At 36.5% G+C, this 16,838-nt stretch overlaps 1 long non-coding RNA gene across 1 annotated transcript; it reads left to right on the forward strand.

Moving 5' to 3' along the window:
• The first annotated feature begins 6,247 nt into the window (after positions 1–6,247).
• Positions 6,248–15,758, forward strand: LOC128638219 (uncharacterized). The gene is made up of 3 exons (XR_008399068.1): positions 6,248–6,278; positions 13,480–13,614; positions 15,629–15,758. It is a non-coding gene; the product is annotated as an uncharacterized LOC128638219 (long non-coding RNA).
• The last annotated feature ends 1,080 nt before the right edge of the window (positions 15,759–16,838 follow it).

Consider the following 16,838-nt stretch of genomic DNA (forward strand, 5'->3'; position numbering starts at 1 on the left):
TAGCCATAATAATGCCTGTGCTCTAGTTTCAGAGTAGAAAGAGAAATAGTTAAAGCTACTTCAAGGCTATTGAATTGTATATATTTACAAATTATGAAACTGGCACTAGGAATAGTAGGTTTAGGGATAGGTAGATAAGTTATCCGGTGCTGACCCTAAATATATATATGCAAGAGGAGTTAGGTAAGGGAACCAAAAGGTTTAGGGTTTATTTAGCACTCATCCCTAAAAATGTAGAAGTTAAAAAATTGAATTTTTAATAATAACCATTTAAAAAACTATCAAGGATTGATATGTACACATACATGGTCGTTATCCAGCGGCTTAGGTGCTGCATGATTAGATCCAGTCCATCTTATTGACCATACGTTAAGGAATAAATAAATATCTATAGAAGGATAACACATTACAACTAACATAGGTGTTGCCACATAGGTTCCATAACATGGACTGGATCTAATCATGCAGCACCTAAGCCGCTGGATAACGACCATGTATGTGTACATATCAATCCTTGATAGGGACATGATATACTGACATAACACAGGGGTTGCCACATTAGCTTAATACCATGATTTTGATGTAGCCATGCAGCACCTAAGCCGGCAAATAACGACTATGGATGTGTGTATAATAATCATACATATGAATAATAACATAACGATCTATAGATTAAGCAGTAACTAGTCGCAAAAAGGGATTTATGCCATTGTTTACATCCAATGACGATATTTACAAAGGATCGATATCTGATAGACCAGCCGGTCCCCCTTGTAGCACTGCAGACTTAATGATTGGTACGTCTAAAAATGTTGGATCCAATCACGCCGCAAATGGCAATCGCGCCTACTACATACCGCTCTGGATTGGTCACTGAATGGGCGGACATTAATGAGAGATAGGGATTGGCTATGAACTTTTTTACAAGCACTATATAAAGGGGTGGCACCCGGGCCTCGGCTTACTTGTTCACATTGAGAAAGGCTGATTAATACAGCCGAAACGCGTTTGTGCTTACAGTAAGCACTTTGTTGTGCACTTACTATTGGTTTTAATACTGTCCCTAGTCCCTGACACCTGAAGCCGAGGGAGCTGCTATCGGCCAGGAAACAGGGGGGCTAGGTGCACAGTTTTAGCGTGGGTACATTATCAAGGATTCTCCTTGGTTTTTTAAATGGTTATTATTAAAAATTCAATTTTTTAACTTCTACATTTTTAGGGATGAGTGCTAAATAAACCCTAAACCTTTTGGTTCCCTTACCTAACTCCTCTTGCATATATATATTTAGGGTCAGCACCGGATAACTTATCTACCTATCCCTAAACCTACTATTCCTAGTGCCAGTTTCATAATTTGTAAATATATACAATTCAATAGCCTTGAAGTAGCTTTAACTATTTCTCTTTCTACTCTGAAACTAGAGCACAGGCATTATTATGGCTACCTTTGATTTAAGCGCTGAAATGAAAAAATGGTCAGATGACATTTGTAAACTTACATCTGACCTTAAAAATAAAAACTCTGTGGAAGGGGAAGTTGTGGGAGAGTGGTCACAATCATTTAAAGATCTCAAAAAGATTAGGAAAAAACAGATTAGAGGACAGTGGAATCTGGGTATGTATGATTTTTATCAAAAGAACAACATCATACCCAGGGGCCTACGCTTAAAAATGTTCCCTTCTTTTTATAATCTCAAACCAGAACTGATGACAAAGTGGGAACAAGCCCTAACTGACTGTTCACTCAAATTGATTAGCTATCTTATAGAGCATGAAACAGATAAACTAAACTCTGTAACACTTGAGATCAATAAATTAAGTGACAGCCTCAAAACGTATGAAACCAGGGATGATTTTCAAAAATCATATAACAAAATTAAAACAGATGTGGAAAGGTTTGCAAAATTTGTGTCTGACAAAAAAGAAAAAAAGATTGATAGAGATTTAAACGACTATTCCCAAGGGAAAGTATACTCCTGGAAAAAAAGTGTAAATTCAATCTCTGACTCAGAGGGAACAGATATAGAATATGAATCTGGTGATGCAGAAACATCAGATAATGAAATAGCCACCAGACCAATACTCACTAACAGTACAACAAACAAAACCAAAACCAAACCACACATAAACATAAAAAACATCCCTTTAGGCGGAAAATCCGCAGAGGGCGAGGCAAAATATCCCCAAACCAGACGACATGTCCGGTTCAATCAGAAACCACAACACCACAAGAGTCAACAACACAAAAAGAAATAGATGATAACAAGAGAGAGGATAACCTCAATATCATCAATCTTTCTGATAAAATACTAACCCCAGTTCATATATCAGCGCTAAAGAAAGGTTTATCTTTTGTACCCTCTAACCATATTGATAAGTTCGAGGCAATAAAAGATACACATTTGTTTGTAAGGAAGGTGTTACTCAAGAAATATTTCTCTAATAATACAGAATCAGAAAATCTGTCTAATATTGATACTACAGACAGAAGAGCCCTAAATGATCTTATATCTTTACTTGAAGATAACGATTTAACCACCAATGAAATGTTATCCAGTAATGATGATTGGCGTGATATTTTAAAAACAAAATCACAATTTGTCCCCCCAAGCACTATATCTCCTCAAGCAACTACTTTCTTAAATTTGGTCTGTCAAGATATAATATCCCTTAATGAGGATAAAAGGTACCTGAAAAATATGACCAAAGCAGAAAGTGATGCTATGAATGAAATGACACAATGGACTGATGTCCAAATAAAAAATAGTGACAAGGGGGGTAATATAGTGATATGGCCAAACACTATGTACATCTCTGAAGCCATGAAACAACTATCTAATCACTTCAATTACAAAAAACTATTAGGGAATCCCACAGAGAATTTTCTAGAGTTATACAAAAAACTTATTGACACAGCATTCAAAGATAAGATCATTGACCAAAAGGAATATAAATATCTAACAGTTACTAATCCGAAAGTAGCCACTATGTACTTACTGCCTAAGATCCATAAAAATATCTCCTGTCCGCCCGGGAGACCAATAGTGTCAGGGATGGGATCACTCACAGAAAGAGCCAGCAGATATGTTGACGCTAGACTAAGGAAAATTGTGGAAGCCCTACCATCACATACTAGGGACACAATGCACATCTTAAATAAGTTGCAAAATATTGCCATAACAGATCAGTCTATTTTAATTACATGCGATGTAGAATCCCTCTATACGAGCATTAAAACTGAGTGGGGCATTAAAGCTGTAGCTCATTTCTTAGAGAAGGACACTGATATGGATCTTCAGACAAAAGAATTTATCATCAACACATTAACATTTGTACTCACACATAATTATTTTGTTTTTGATGATAAGTTTTTCTTACAGATTTGTGGCACCGCAATGGGCACATCCTGTGCGCCCACATATGCCAATCTATACCTGGGCTGGTGGGAAGAGATGATAGTGTTCAATAATCATATGAACCAATACACCAAATTCATCTCACACTGGTCCAGGTATATAGATGACATCTTACTGGTGTGGGAAGGCCCGTTAGAAATCTGGGAAGAATTTATTAAATTACTTAACACCAATCCATTTGGATTATATCTAACATATAATACAAGCTTCAATAAAGTTGAATTTTTAGATCTGATAATTTCCAAAAGCAACAACGGATTGGTCACTGAAACATTTAGGAAAACCACTGCAACTAACAATATCCTACATGCACAGAGTAATCATCATCCTTCCACAATTAACAGCCTCCCATACGGTGAATACTTGAGAACTAGAAGAAACTGTACAGATATAGATTCTTTCAAAAAGGCAGCACTAGAATTACGTGACAGACTCCTCCAAAGGGGTTACTCCAAAAAATTGCTAGCCAGGGCTTACCAGAAAGCCCTAAACATAAATAGGTCTGATCTTCTCATACCCAAAAACAAAAAATGTGTACAAGAGACAAATAACCTAAGATTCATTTCTACATATAATAATCAAAGTGAACTTGTAAGCTCAATAGTGAAAAGACACTGGCACGTCTTGCGAAGTGATGAAAGATTAAAGGGATTACTACCTGAAAAGCCTTCTTTCACCTTCAGACGTGCCAGGAATATCAAGGACAGCTTATCTCAAAGTCACTTTGATAGAAACAGGAATAAAAAACAATATATCAGGGCTCAACACCATGTGGTCATTGCAAAACATGCCAATTTATGAGCAAAAAGGAATTTATAACTGACAGATTTTCTAAAAAATGGAAAATCAAAACACACTAAAACTGCCAGAGTGATAATGTCATCTACTGCCTTTCATGCTCGTGTAATTTAATATACACAGGGATGACGACACGCAAATTGAGCACAAGAATAACAGAACATTTATGTAACATACGCAATGCCCAAAAGGACCTAAAAGATGGCAAAAAATTAACTAGTGTAGCTAGACATTTTCTGTCACATCATGCAGGCAAAACAACATCCTTTAAATGCTGGGGCATTGAAAGGGTTAAACCTGGCATCAGAGGTGGCAACACCGAAAATGCTTTGTTACAAAAAGAAACAGGTTGGATATTCAAATTAAACTCAGTTATGCCACATGGGATGAATGAAGCAAACAATTATTGGGTATTCCTGTGATACTGGTAGAAAAATCAGAAATAGGTAGTCTCTGATCTAAATTCATCTTCTTGTGTTATCTAGCAACCTTTAATGTTGCATGTATTCAGGAGTTATTATAACAGACAAGTATATTTGATGATACTGTAAGTCAATACTATACAAAGGTATTCATCAATAATTGTCTTTAAATTAATAACAACGGATAACACATTTTTAAAGTGCCGCCTGTAGTGCTAGATATTTTTTATAAGTTCACATTACCATTTCCCTTATAATGTTCCAATTGGAATCCAACTCCCAATAACATCACTACCCTCAAAAACATGATTCATACCATTTACTACACACATGAGCTTCTTTTATATTGTATATGTATTTTCATACTAATGCAATAAAATGAGCAGCACCTGAATAGGAGAATATGTATAGTAAGTTCAGAAAATGAACCATAGGTACAACCAAGTAAAACTCTGTACTCCGAAACAAGTATATTGGGCCTTAATATGATAATAAATATAAAACTTATGTTTTATTATAAATCTGTATATGCTCAGGTAATTCGGAACATACTAAGGTGTACAATGAGAGGTAGGAAATATGTTTGGGAAATAGGATAATAGTAATCTCTACTATGAAAGCTCACACAGTACAGAATGAAGGTGAACCTTAAGGTATTATACAGCGTACTGAACAGAAATGATACTGTATTAAACTAACATAGGGAGAATAAGCTCTTATTGACCATACGTTAAGGAATAAATAAATATCTATAGAAGGATAACACATTACAACTAACATAGGTGTTGCCACATAGGTTCCATAACATGGACTGGATCTAATCATGCAGCACCTAAGCCGCTGGATAACGACCATGTATGTGTACATATCAATCCTTGATAGGGACATGATATACTGACATAACACAGGGGTTGCCACATTAGCTTAATACCATGATTTTGATGTAGCCATGCAGCACCTAAGCCGGCAAATAACGACTATGGATGTGTGTATAATAATCATACATATGAATAATAACATAACGATCTATAGATTAAGCAGTAACTAGTCGCAAAAAGGGATTTATGCCATTGTTTACATCCAATGACGATATTTACAAAGGATCGATATCTGATAGACCAGCCGGTCCCCCTTGTAGCACTGCAGACTTAATGATTGGTACGTCTAAAAATGTTGGATCCAATCACGCCGCAAATGGTAATCGCGCCTACTACATACCGCTCTGGATTGGTCACTGAATGGGCGGACGTTAATGAGAGATAGGGATTGGCTATGAACTTTTTTACAAGCACTATATAAAGGGGTGGCACCCGGGCCTCAGCTTACTTGTTCACATTGAGAAAGGCTGATTAATACAGCCGAAACGCGTTTGTGCTTACAGTAAGCACTTTGTTGTGCACTTACTATTGGTTTTAATCTTGGTGATAGATAATAATAGTAAGGAGAAGGTTTGAACATTTACAAGAAAGCCCTAAGGAAGAATGCAGGAACGTTCATGCAGATATACTTGTGCTATAGGATAATGTATAAGATTATGAGACTTTAGACTACTATAAAAAAAAAATTTTTTTTTAGGAATCAACAAACAAGAAAACTTATACTGGTCATAGAAATGGAGATATTGCTGCTCTCTCCTTTGAAGGTAAGAGGGGAAACATAAGCTTGTACATCGCCAGTTGTTAAGTGGTTCCTTGTTTAAAATAGCGCAGGTCCCGCCTCAATCGGCAGGACTGTGCAATTATACCCTCCCTTCTGGTCACCGGAAATTAGTAACACAAACCCCATAGAAAGACCAGAATCATACAGGGTACGTCACTGGTCCTTAAGGAGATAATAACTATCTTCAAATTTTGTGTATAACATTGCATGACTGACTATTTAATAGCTATAGAATCTCATACTCCCTAGAGAAGCCAAACATCATAATCCAGCTATGATTTGTAGCATTTAAATGTTACAGAATGTGCTTGTTTGCCTCTCTAAATTGTTTAAATTTAAATTAAAGGTAATATTGCAGCATTAGTTTTGTTTACAAATGCTCAATGATTGGTAGTTTCTTCCTGCTACTGTTCATTGGATGATAGATACTTCCTGTTACTGTTCATTGGCTGATAGGTACTTTCTGCTACTGTTCAATGAATGTTAATTGGCTGATAGGTACTTCCTGCTACTGTTTATTGGCTGATAGGTACTTCCTGCTACTGTTCATTGGCTGATAGGTACTTCCTGCTACTGTTCACTGGCTGAGAGATACTTTCTGCTACTGTTCATTGGCTGATAGGTAATTTCTGCTACTGTTCATAGGCTGATAGGTACTTCCTGCTACTGTTCATTGGCTGATAGGTACTTCCTGCTACTGTTCATTGGTTCATAGGTACACACATTTGTGTAGTTCTTTAATTTGTAGCTAGTGCACAGCTGATACTACTCTATTTCACACAGTACCTTGCCCAGCATTCTTTGTTGACATAGCACCTACATCCAACTCAGAGGTGCATGTTGCGGTCCCTACTGTCAGCTTAGACAGCGGGAGCAGAAAGCATCTGCCATTATATGGTAAGAGTTATTATCACAAATAGTGGAAAACAGCACACTCTTTGTCACTGGGGGCATGGAATCACAGACTTGCCAAGGTAAAAGAATATAACATTGCAGGCCAGTACATGACTAAGGGCCTAGTACTACCCTGAAACATTGTACCTTTTTTCATTGGAATCAATGGAAGAAAATAAAGGTCTGTTTTAAATTCGGAGGCTGGAATCTATTGTTTGATATTTTATGGTAAGGGAGTATTGTGCTCCCTTACCATTTGAAGCCAGATCGATGATCATTACAGTCTGTGTCAATGTCTGTAATAATCCTCCATTGGTGCTAAGTGGGAGCAGTGGAAGGGAAGAAGACAGGTGGCCAGCCCAGCGGAGGAGGGGGAGGGAGGGGCAGGGTTCCCTACACTACAGAAAAGTTATAAAGGGAGAGGGAGGGGTGGGCCCTATGCTTCAGAAAAGTATGGGCTGACGGGGGACCATACACTACAGAAAAATATATAAAATAAATAATTATATCAAATAAAATGAAAGAAAATAATAAATGTAGCCCCCAATCAACACTTGCTACCGAGGGTGCTGAACCAAAAATGGGCAGGCTCCTAAGCTTACATTCCTGCTTTACAAATAAAGATAGCAAAAGAACTAAGAAAAAATTGATAGGAGTAAATTAGAAAGTTGGATAACATTGTATGCTCTATCTGAATCATGGAAGAAAAACTTTAGATTTTATATCACTTTAAGATTATCTATAGGAAAAGAGTTGTAGGGATTAAATTGTGTCTTTCTAAATGATGGAATTCAGAATTATTCAAAGATTAAACAAGACTTGAATTAAGAAGGAGATATCTCTCCTAGCCCTGGGTTTTCTTATATTCCCAACCTTTTTAATGTATAATTTACAAAAAGTTAACTAAAAAACACTGCCCACTCAAAACACAGACTCCTTTCAGTTGGGTGCTATACAGCTTTCAACAAGCTTAATTTAGTCTGTCTCCTTTCATCTTCAACTATTTCAACCTCCTGACTCTTACTGAAACCTGGTTTCTTCCCAACTACCTATCTCTTTTTCTCTATCTCCCTGTCTCCCACAATCCCTCCCTACCTTCCTTTTCCTTCTCTCCCCCATCTTTCTTTCTCCCTACTTCATTCTACCTACTTACATTTCTCCCTACCTCATTCTACCTACTTACCTTTCTCCCTACCTCATTCTACCTACTTACCTTTCTCCCTACCTCTCTATCTCTCCTTACCTCCCTGTCTCCCTACCTATCTCTATTTATTACTCCACATTCTCTTCCTTAGAAGCTAAGATTATTATTACTCCTCCTCCATCTATATGCTGTGTTATATATCGCCCCTAAGTCACTCAAATTATTTTTTGATCCAACAAAATCTTTAACAACTTTAATTAGAAAGGCAGCTGTGTTGTATTTTTTGGATAAACATATTGGGGCTAGTGATGTCGCAAATAGTTCGCTGGCGAATAGTTCCCGGCGAACATAGCATGTTCGCGTTTGCCGCGGCGGGCAAACATATGCGATGTTCGATCCGCCCCCTATACGTCATCATTGAGTAAACTTTGACCCTGTACCTCACAGTCAGCAGGCACATTCCAGCCAATCAGCAGCAGACCCTCCCTCCCAGACCCTCCCACCTCCTGCACAGCATCCATTTTAGATTTATTCGGAAGCTGCATTCTTAGGGAGAGGAGGGACAGTGTAGCTGCTGCTGATTTAATAGGGAAATTGATAGCTAGGCTAGTGTATTCAGTGTCCACTACAGTCCTGAAGGACTCATCTGATCTCTGCTGTAAGGACACCACCCCAAAAAGCCCTCTTTAGGTATAGAACATCAGTCTGCTTTTTTTTTTTCCCTGTGTAATCTAATTGCAGTTGCCTGCCTGCCTGCCTGCCAGCGTGTGTGTCAGGTTTACAGCGTATACTGTGCCTACTTGCCCAGTGCCACCACTCATATCTGGTGTAACAGTAGTGTACATTTAAAAAAAAAAAAAACTTTTTTGACTGTGAAATAATAGCAGGCAGCTGCCAGTACCCAAGATGGCTGCCAATAAGGCAGACCATCTTGGGCTGTTTTGGGGGGGATCAGGGAGGTTGGGGGCTAAGGGGGGATGCTACACCACAGCATATGTAAATATGCTATAAAAATTAAACAAAATGTAAAAACCTTTTATTTTAGTACTGGCAGACTTTCTGCCAGTACTTAAGATGGTGGGGACAATTGTGGGGTGCAGGAGGGAAGGGAGCTGTTTGGGAGGGATCAGGGGGTCTGATGTGTCAGGTGGGAGGCTGATCTCTACACTAAGAGGGATTTGTAGTTCAAATGAATGTATATCTATCAGCGCCACAATAATACCATACAAGCTATATCTGATATAGGCGGAGTCTCCCAACCAGACTCCAAAAGTTAAGAGTAAAAATAAATGCCAAGATACAGTGCTACACTACCCTCAGATGAGGGTTGGGTTGCTAAAGATGGTGTCCACGACTAGGAATGTGTATACATAAAGGTTAATATATAATATTGTGTTACACAAAGAATATATATAAAACCATGTGAAAAAGTACTTAAAAGGTAAAAGATTAAAAACAAAATATATATATATAGGATGTGATATTAAAATGTATTAAACAAACATTTTATTAACATAAACTGACAGTTAAAAATACAGTTAAAAATAGATTCAACAATCTAATGGATTGCCCCATACAATGTCCAAGAAGTTATGTCCTATGTAACATACAAGTGTTTAAGTCCCATACCAAAATGTCCAAAGCAAATGTTCAAGGTTAATATCCAAAAAAAATAAAAATGATAATATGTCCAAAGTTGGTGTAAAAATCAAAAAGGTGAAAAAATGTAAAAAATATAAAAAATATATTAAAAAATATTTTTTGAAAAGATGAAAAAATGAATAAAAATATATAAAAAATATATGAGTTGTGATCAGCAACCCATATGGAAGGAATATAATATATGTGATAGTGAATAATTCTCGTGAGGTGTACACCTAAAAAGTGTGTATAAAAATGTGTGTATATAAAAGGGTGTGGTAAAAAATGTGTCATAAAAAATGTGTCATAAAAAAGGATTCAAAATCCTGGTGAAATAAATAAAGTCCAAATTGCTCCAAAAAAATGTGTATATAATTCCAAGTATTCCAAATGTGAGTGTAGAAAGTGCTGGGTTGATGTTCCTCTTCTTAAAAGGTTATCAAATGTAATGGGATATCCTCCTGTACCTAAAAAAGTGTACAGAAAATAGACATAGTGCAATAAAATCACTTTAGAATGACAACAACAGTATTCTACTCACCAGATATATTCTGAGCTGCAATACCAGTGTATAGCCAATGCGTTTCGGTCCTCAGGGACCTTTCTCAAGACTGGAATACTTGGAATTATATACACATTTTTTTGGAGCAATTTGGACTTTATTTATTTCACCAGGATTTTGAATCCTTTTTTATGACACATTTTTTATGACACATTTTTTACCACACCCTTTTATATACACACATTTTTATACACACTTTTTAGGTGTACACCTCACGAGAATTATTCACTATCACATATATTATATTCCTTCCATATGGGTTGCTGATCACAACTCATATATTTTTTATATATTTTTATTCATTTTTTCATCTTTTCAAAAAATATTTTTTAATATATTTTTTATATTTTTTACATTTTTTCACCTTTTTGATTTTTACACCAACTTTGGACATATTATCATTTTTATTTTTTTTGGATATTAACCTTGAACATTTGCTTTGGACATTTTGGTATGGGACTTAAACACTTGTATGTTACATAGGACATAACTTCTTGGACATTGTATGGGGCAATCCATTAGATTGTTGAATCTATTTTTAACTGTATTTTTAACTGTCAGTTTATGTTAATAAAATGTTTGTTTAATACATTTTAATATCACATCCTATATATATATATTTTGTTTTTAATCTTTTACCTTTTAAGTACTTTTTCACATGGTTTTATATATATTCTTTGTGTAACACAATATTATATATTAACCTTTATGTATACACATTCCTAGTCGTGGACACCATCTTTAGCAACCCAACCCTCATCTGAGGGTAGTGTAGCGCTGTATCTTGGCATTTATTTTTACTCTTTTGATCTCTACACTAAAGCTAAAATTAACCCTGCAAGATCCCTACAAGCTACCTAATTAACCCCTTCACTGCTAGCCATAATACACGTGTGATGCGCAGCAGCATTTAGCGGCCTTCTAATTACCAGAAAGCAACGCCAAAGTCATATATGTCTGCTATTTCTGAACAAAGGGGATCCCAGAAAAGCATTTACAACCATTTGTGCCATAATTGCACAAGCTGTTTGTAAATAATTTCAGTGAGGAACCTAAAATTGCGAAAAAAAATTAAGTTTTTTTTAAATTTGATCGCATTTGGCGTAGAAATGGTGGCATTAAATATACCAAAATGGGCCTAGATCAATACTTTGGGTTGTCTACTACACTACACTTAAGCTAAAATTAACTCTACAAGCTCCCTACATGCTCCCTAATTAACCCCTTCACTGCTGGGAATAAAACACGTGTGGTGCGCAGTGGCATTTAGCAGCCTTCTAATTACCAAAAAGCAACGCCAAAGCCATATAAGTCTGCTATTTCTGAACAAAGGGGATCCCAGAGAAGCATTTACAACCATTTATGCCATAATTGCATAAGTTGTTTATAAATAATTTCTGTGAGAAACCTAAAGTTTGTGAAAAAGTAAACAATTTTTTTTTATTTGATCGCATTTGGCGGTGAAATGGTGGCATGAATTATACCAAAATGGGCCTAGATCAATACTTTGGGATGTCTTCTAAAAAAAAATATATACATGTCAAGGGATATTCAGGTATTCCTGACAGATATCAGGGTTCCAATGTAACAAGCGCTCATTTTGAAAAAAGGTGGTTTTGAATAGCAAAGTGCTTCTTGTATTTATTTCCCTATAACTTGCAAAAAAAGCAAAGAACATGTTAACATTGGGTATTTCTAAACCCAGGACAAAATTTAGAAACTATTTAGCATGGTTGTTTTTTGGTGGTTGTAGATGTGTAACAGATTTTGGGGGTCAAAGTTAGAAAAAGTGTGTTTTTTTCCATTTTTTTCTCATATTTTATAATGTTAGGTGATTTATGCCCTTTATGGATTAAAACCAGACTCTGCATCAACTATGTAATTTTCCATGGGAGTTTTGCCATGGATCCCCCCCGGCATGCCACAGTCCAGGTGTTAGTCCCCTTGAAACAAGTTTTCCATCACTATTGTGGCCAGAAAGAGTCCCTGTGGGTTTTAAAATTTGCCTGCCTATTGAAGTCTATGGCGGTTCGCCCGTTCACGAACATTTGCGGAAGTTCGCCGTTTGCGAACGCAAAATTTTAAGTTTGCGACATCACTAATTGGGGCCAATTTATGATGCTGCGAATGCAGCAGTTTCTGCGTGAGCCTTCAGGCGAATGTGCAGGGGTGGCGGCATTGCAAAAGCATTTAATTAGAAATGCTTGTGCAATGATAAATGCCGAAAGCGTATGCTGTCAACATTTATCAATGTCGGGCAGACATGATAAATCTGCCCCCTGGTATCATGTTCAGTTTACTTAAAGTGAAGGTAACCTTTGCTCTATTTGAATCTAATCCTATACATATAAGCACAAATAAATGGCACTTTCATTCATTAAAATTTCTAATTTTACTTTTATCCCGTGTTATCTACGTTTTTAGTTTGCATCTTGCAATATCCAAATTTAACCCATCTTGTACGCTATGCGCATGTGTTAGATTTTTTTGCTCACACTTGGAAGGCAAGTGCGGCCCCGTTTCACGCATGCTCAAATTTTCATATAGGGTTACGTAGAAGGCTTATTACGGGACGGGATTACCACGTGCGCATTGTTGACCGTCAGCGAGTTTATGCGCATGCGCAGCTCTTATAGACACCGTGCACGAGTGGGACCGCTCTATACGTCACAATACCAGAAATCAAGAAAATGGCTCATGGGAGGAGTTTGAAACGGAACGGTAGGGAAAAATCAAACCTCAATATTATAGAAATAAGTAATGTTTCAAAGAAAAAAACGTAGCGACTGTATTTTATAAGCTGCAAAATTGAATACTGTACAAAGAACGATCTAACTTTACCTTCACTTTAAGTAATTTCTTAAAGATGTAGATTAAGATTAAGATGTAATCAGATTTTGTTTTAAATAAAAAATCATGTAACGTGTTTGTTCTTTGGTTTAGGGCTTCATTTACAGCCGTTGATATTTATGACAAATCTGTGTAGAGAAGAAAATCTGAAAAAACTGATCGCAGCCAGCCCTCTCGCTAAAACCCTGGAGGAGATAAAAGAAGCTCTTAAGTCACAGGCTGCACAGGGTAAAATAACTTCTTCACATTAGAGTATAGAAATTTTCACATTTCAAAGGGTTAATACTTAATAGTATGCTGCATATTTCCCAACATTTCTCAGATACTATCTTGTATAGTGAGGCTGGTGGCTGTAATTTCACTATTATATTGTAACAAAAGGGGATAGGTTTTGGTTGACACGTTCATTTTATTGCCATTTATTACTGTGTAAAGAGATTATTTACATCAAAACTTTGCTGTAGATGATAAAGCTGCTTTTAAAATTCCACCAGTGTCAGAGAACAAACACATCCCACAGTGAAGTATAGTGAAATACCACTTGATAAGACTTTCCTCTAACACTGATTTCATCCCTTTATGACTAGGCATGGGCATTCGGATCATTCGCTATGCTCTAAATGTGGAAGAAGGCAGCTGTTTGCGGCATTCGTCTCTTTCAAAAGCCGCGAGTTGCTGCCTTATCCTTCATTCGGTTAATTCATTATCATTTATGCCTATTTAGAACATTTCACCAGCGATCTCGATCACAATGCAGATCCCTTTATAACATAGCGCTATTGTGACAATGCTTGCAGCATCAAACCTTTATATGACGTGAAAGAAAGGATTAACAAATCCTAGACCCCTTCATATTCATAGGGGCCGATTTATCAAACCCCTAAAGCAGGCAAATGTATCTGTTTCAGCGCGCGCCTTTAGGCTCACTGGAAACAGGAGTTAAGAAGCAGCAGTCTTAAGACCGCTGCTTCTTAACTCGTCCACCACCTATGAGGTGGCGGACAGCAATAAGCACGATCAGATACCATCAGATTGATTGACACCCCCGCTAGTAGCCGATTGGCCGCGAATCAGCAGGGGGAAGCATTGCACCAGCATTTTACAAGGAATGATTGTGGAATGATAAATGCCGACAGCGTATGCTGTTGGTATTAATCAATGTGCAGTGGACATGATCCACTACAGCGGATCATGTTCGCCTGCACATTGATAATTTGGCCCCACAGTGTGTCGTTTTCTAATATAGGTGTTGATCACAATCTTTAGAAAAAAGTATCTAAGGTGTTTCACCAGAAAATCACCAGTAAAGTCTAGAGGTTTCTGAAGATAAATCATTACATACTTTTCTAAAGGATTGTGATCGACCTTAATGCATGTTAACACTTAACACTGGTCTGGCATTATATGACTGTGCCGTCTAGTACCTTTTCTTTAACAAACTATAATCATTTTTTTACACTGCCTCTTATTATAATTATTATTATTGGTTATTTGTAGAGCGCCAACAGATTCCGCAGCACTACAGCGCTTAAAGGGACATCATTTGTTTTATGCAATGTTTTTATAGTATTGTGGGATTGTGTTGCCCTATGACCCTTTCCTACCTTGTGAAATATATCTAAAGTTATATTTTGGCAGGTTTTTTCTTTAAAATGCAGGGAGGCTGTACAGCCAATAAGAGGCCATATTGCTGCCTAATAAATTGTAATGAGAGCGCTCTCCAGGCTGCAAAGTCATATTGTAATGAACTAAGATTTGCAAGCGCAATAGTTGCATTTTATAATATTACAATGGCTTATTCATAAACTTAATGGCAAAAAATACCACTTAGAAAAAAAAACAATATGTTTTTTTTTTTATTTAAATTTTTTATTGATTTTATAACATATACATTAACACAATTGGAAAAGGAGATCAATACAACAATATTTGAGATATAATCAGCGGTATCACAAAGTTTTAGTCACATATTGATAACAGAGCTATTTGTTTCCTTTATCCAGACTATAACAGTCACAATATGTGTTTTTAAGCAGTAAAGGAAAATTAATTAGGGGAGTACAAAAATCATACTCAAAGCTGTTTATAATACCACTGCTATATCCAACCAATTTTGCTTAATCTGAAATGATTTTAACTTTATTATAACTAATATTAAAAGAAAAATTACAATATATATATATATATGTGTGTGTGTGTGTGTGTGTATATATATATAAACTTTTATGCATGTTTCCTTTAGACAAATCCCTGGAAGAAAGTTCCATACCATTGACTAGTAGTGTCCTGGTTCCCATGGATATGAGCAAGTTGTCACCTCGACAATTTATTGTCTACCGATTTGGCAGTACCGTCTTACATCTTCTCTGTCTTGGATATGCTCAGAAACCATTGATTCTTTTAATGGCAGAAACAATTCCAAGACTAAGTCCTGGTGCAGACAATGCAGAGCTGCGATCAGTAGATTCTTATTATGATAAGGACAACAGTGTTTTATTTATACCATTTACTTGCTTGGACAACATTGGTGACTTCATTGTAATCATCATGCACGCAGTTGCTCAGATAAAGACAGGTAACATTTATCTTTCATTCTATTATACCATTAGATGGTAAAATCAGTTTCTCATCTATGCTCCTACAAATTCAAATATAGCTATTTTAATTTCTTAAGACATTGATATCTGTTCCATGATCATCTCTGTTTTCTACTCTCCAACTGCAAAATACAAAGTTTAAAATTCTTAAAAGCTGTTTTTAACCCATTGTTGATCCTTTGTACAAGATTTGTTCCTTTGTATCTATTTACTTCCATTCTTTATTCCTAACACATTGTTCTAGATTAGTGTTTGCACAAATATTAGCACTATTGTGTATTAACGATCTCTTAAACAATCAATGGTGTTTCTATTATTGCTCTAATATTACACGTTCAAAGTTATTTTTTTTTATCACTCCAGCAATAGTCTAAAATCTGTATGCCGTATAGTTCAGCTTCACTAAATCCCTCATATTATAGATTTCTATGGGGGCGGGCAATAAATTCATGTCATATATTGCTCAAGCGCTAATCTGAGGGTCCACTAAGCCAATGGTGGGAAAGTAGTGAAGTTGTTTATGTAGTTCTGTGTGATATTATTAAATTAAGGTTTTCTTCAGGTCTCAAATGCTAGATTTTACAGTGGTATTTAGGATTGCGCTCCAGCCCAACACTTAACTCAATACCAGTGCAATAAGCACACCAATAGCTCTCACTGAGCTATGCCTTAAATGTTTAGGGTGCGCTAAAAGTTGTTGGCCACGTTAAAATCCAGCACTAAGGGTACTACATGCAAACCACAGGAGCTCCACAATACTCCCAATATCACATAAAAAGTCCAAAGGTGGCTGCAAAACAAGGAGTTTATTAAAAAACACACAGGGGGTAACAGAGCGACGTTTCGGGAGTGATC

Source organism: Bombina bombina, chromosome 8, assembly GCF_027579735.1.
Source record: "Bombina bombina isolate aBomBom1 chromosome 8, aBomBom1.pri, whole genome shotgun sequence".
In the NCBI taxonomy this organism is placed as follows: Eukaryota; Metazoa; Chordata; class Amphibia; order Anura; family Bombinatoridae; genus Bombina; species Bombina bombina.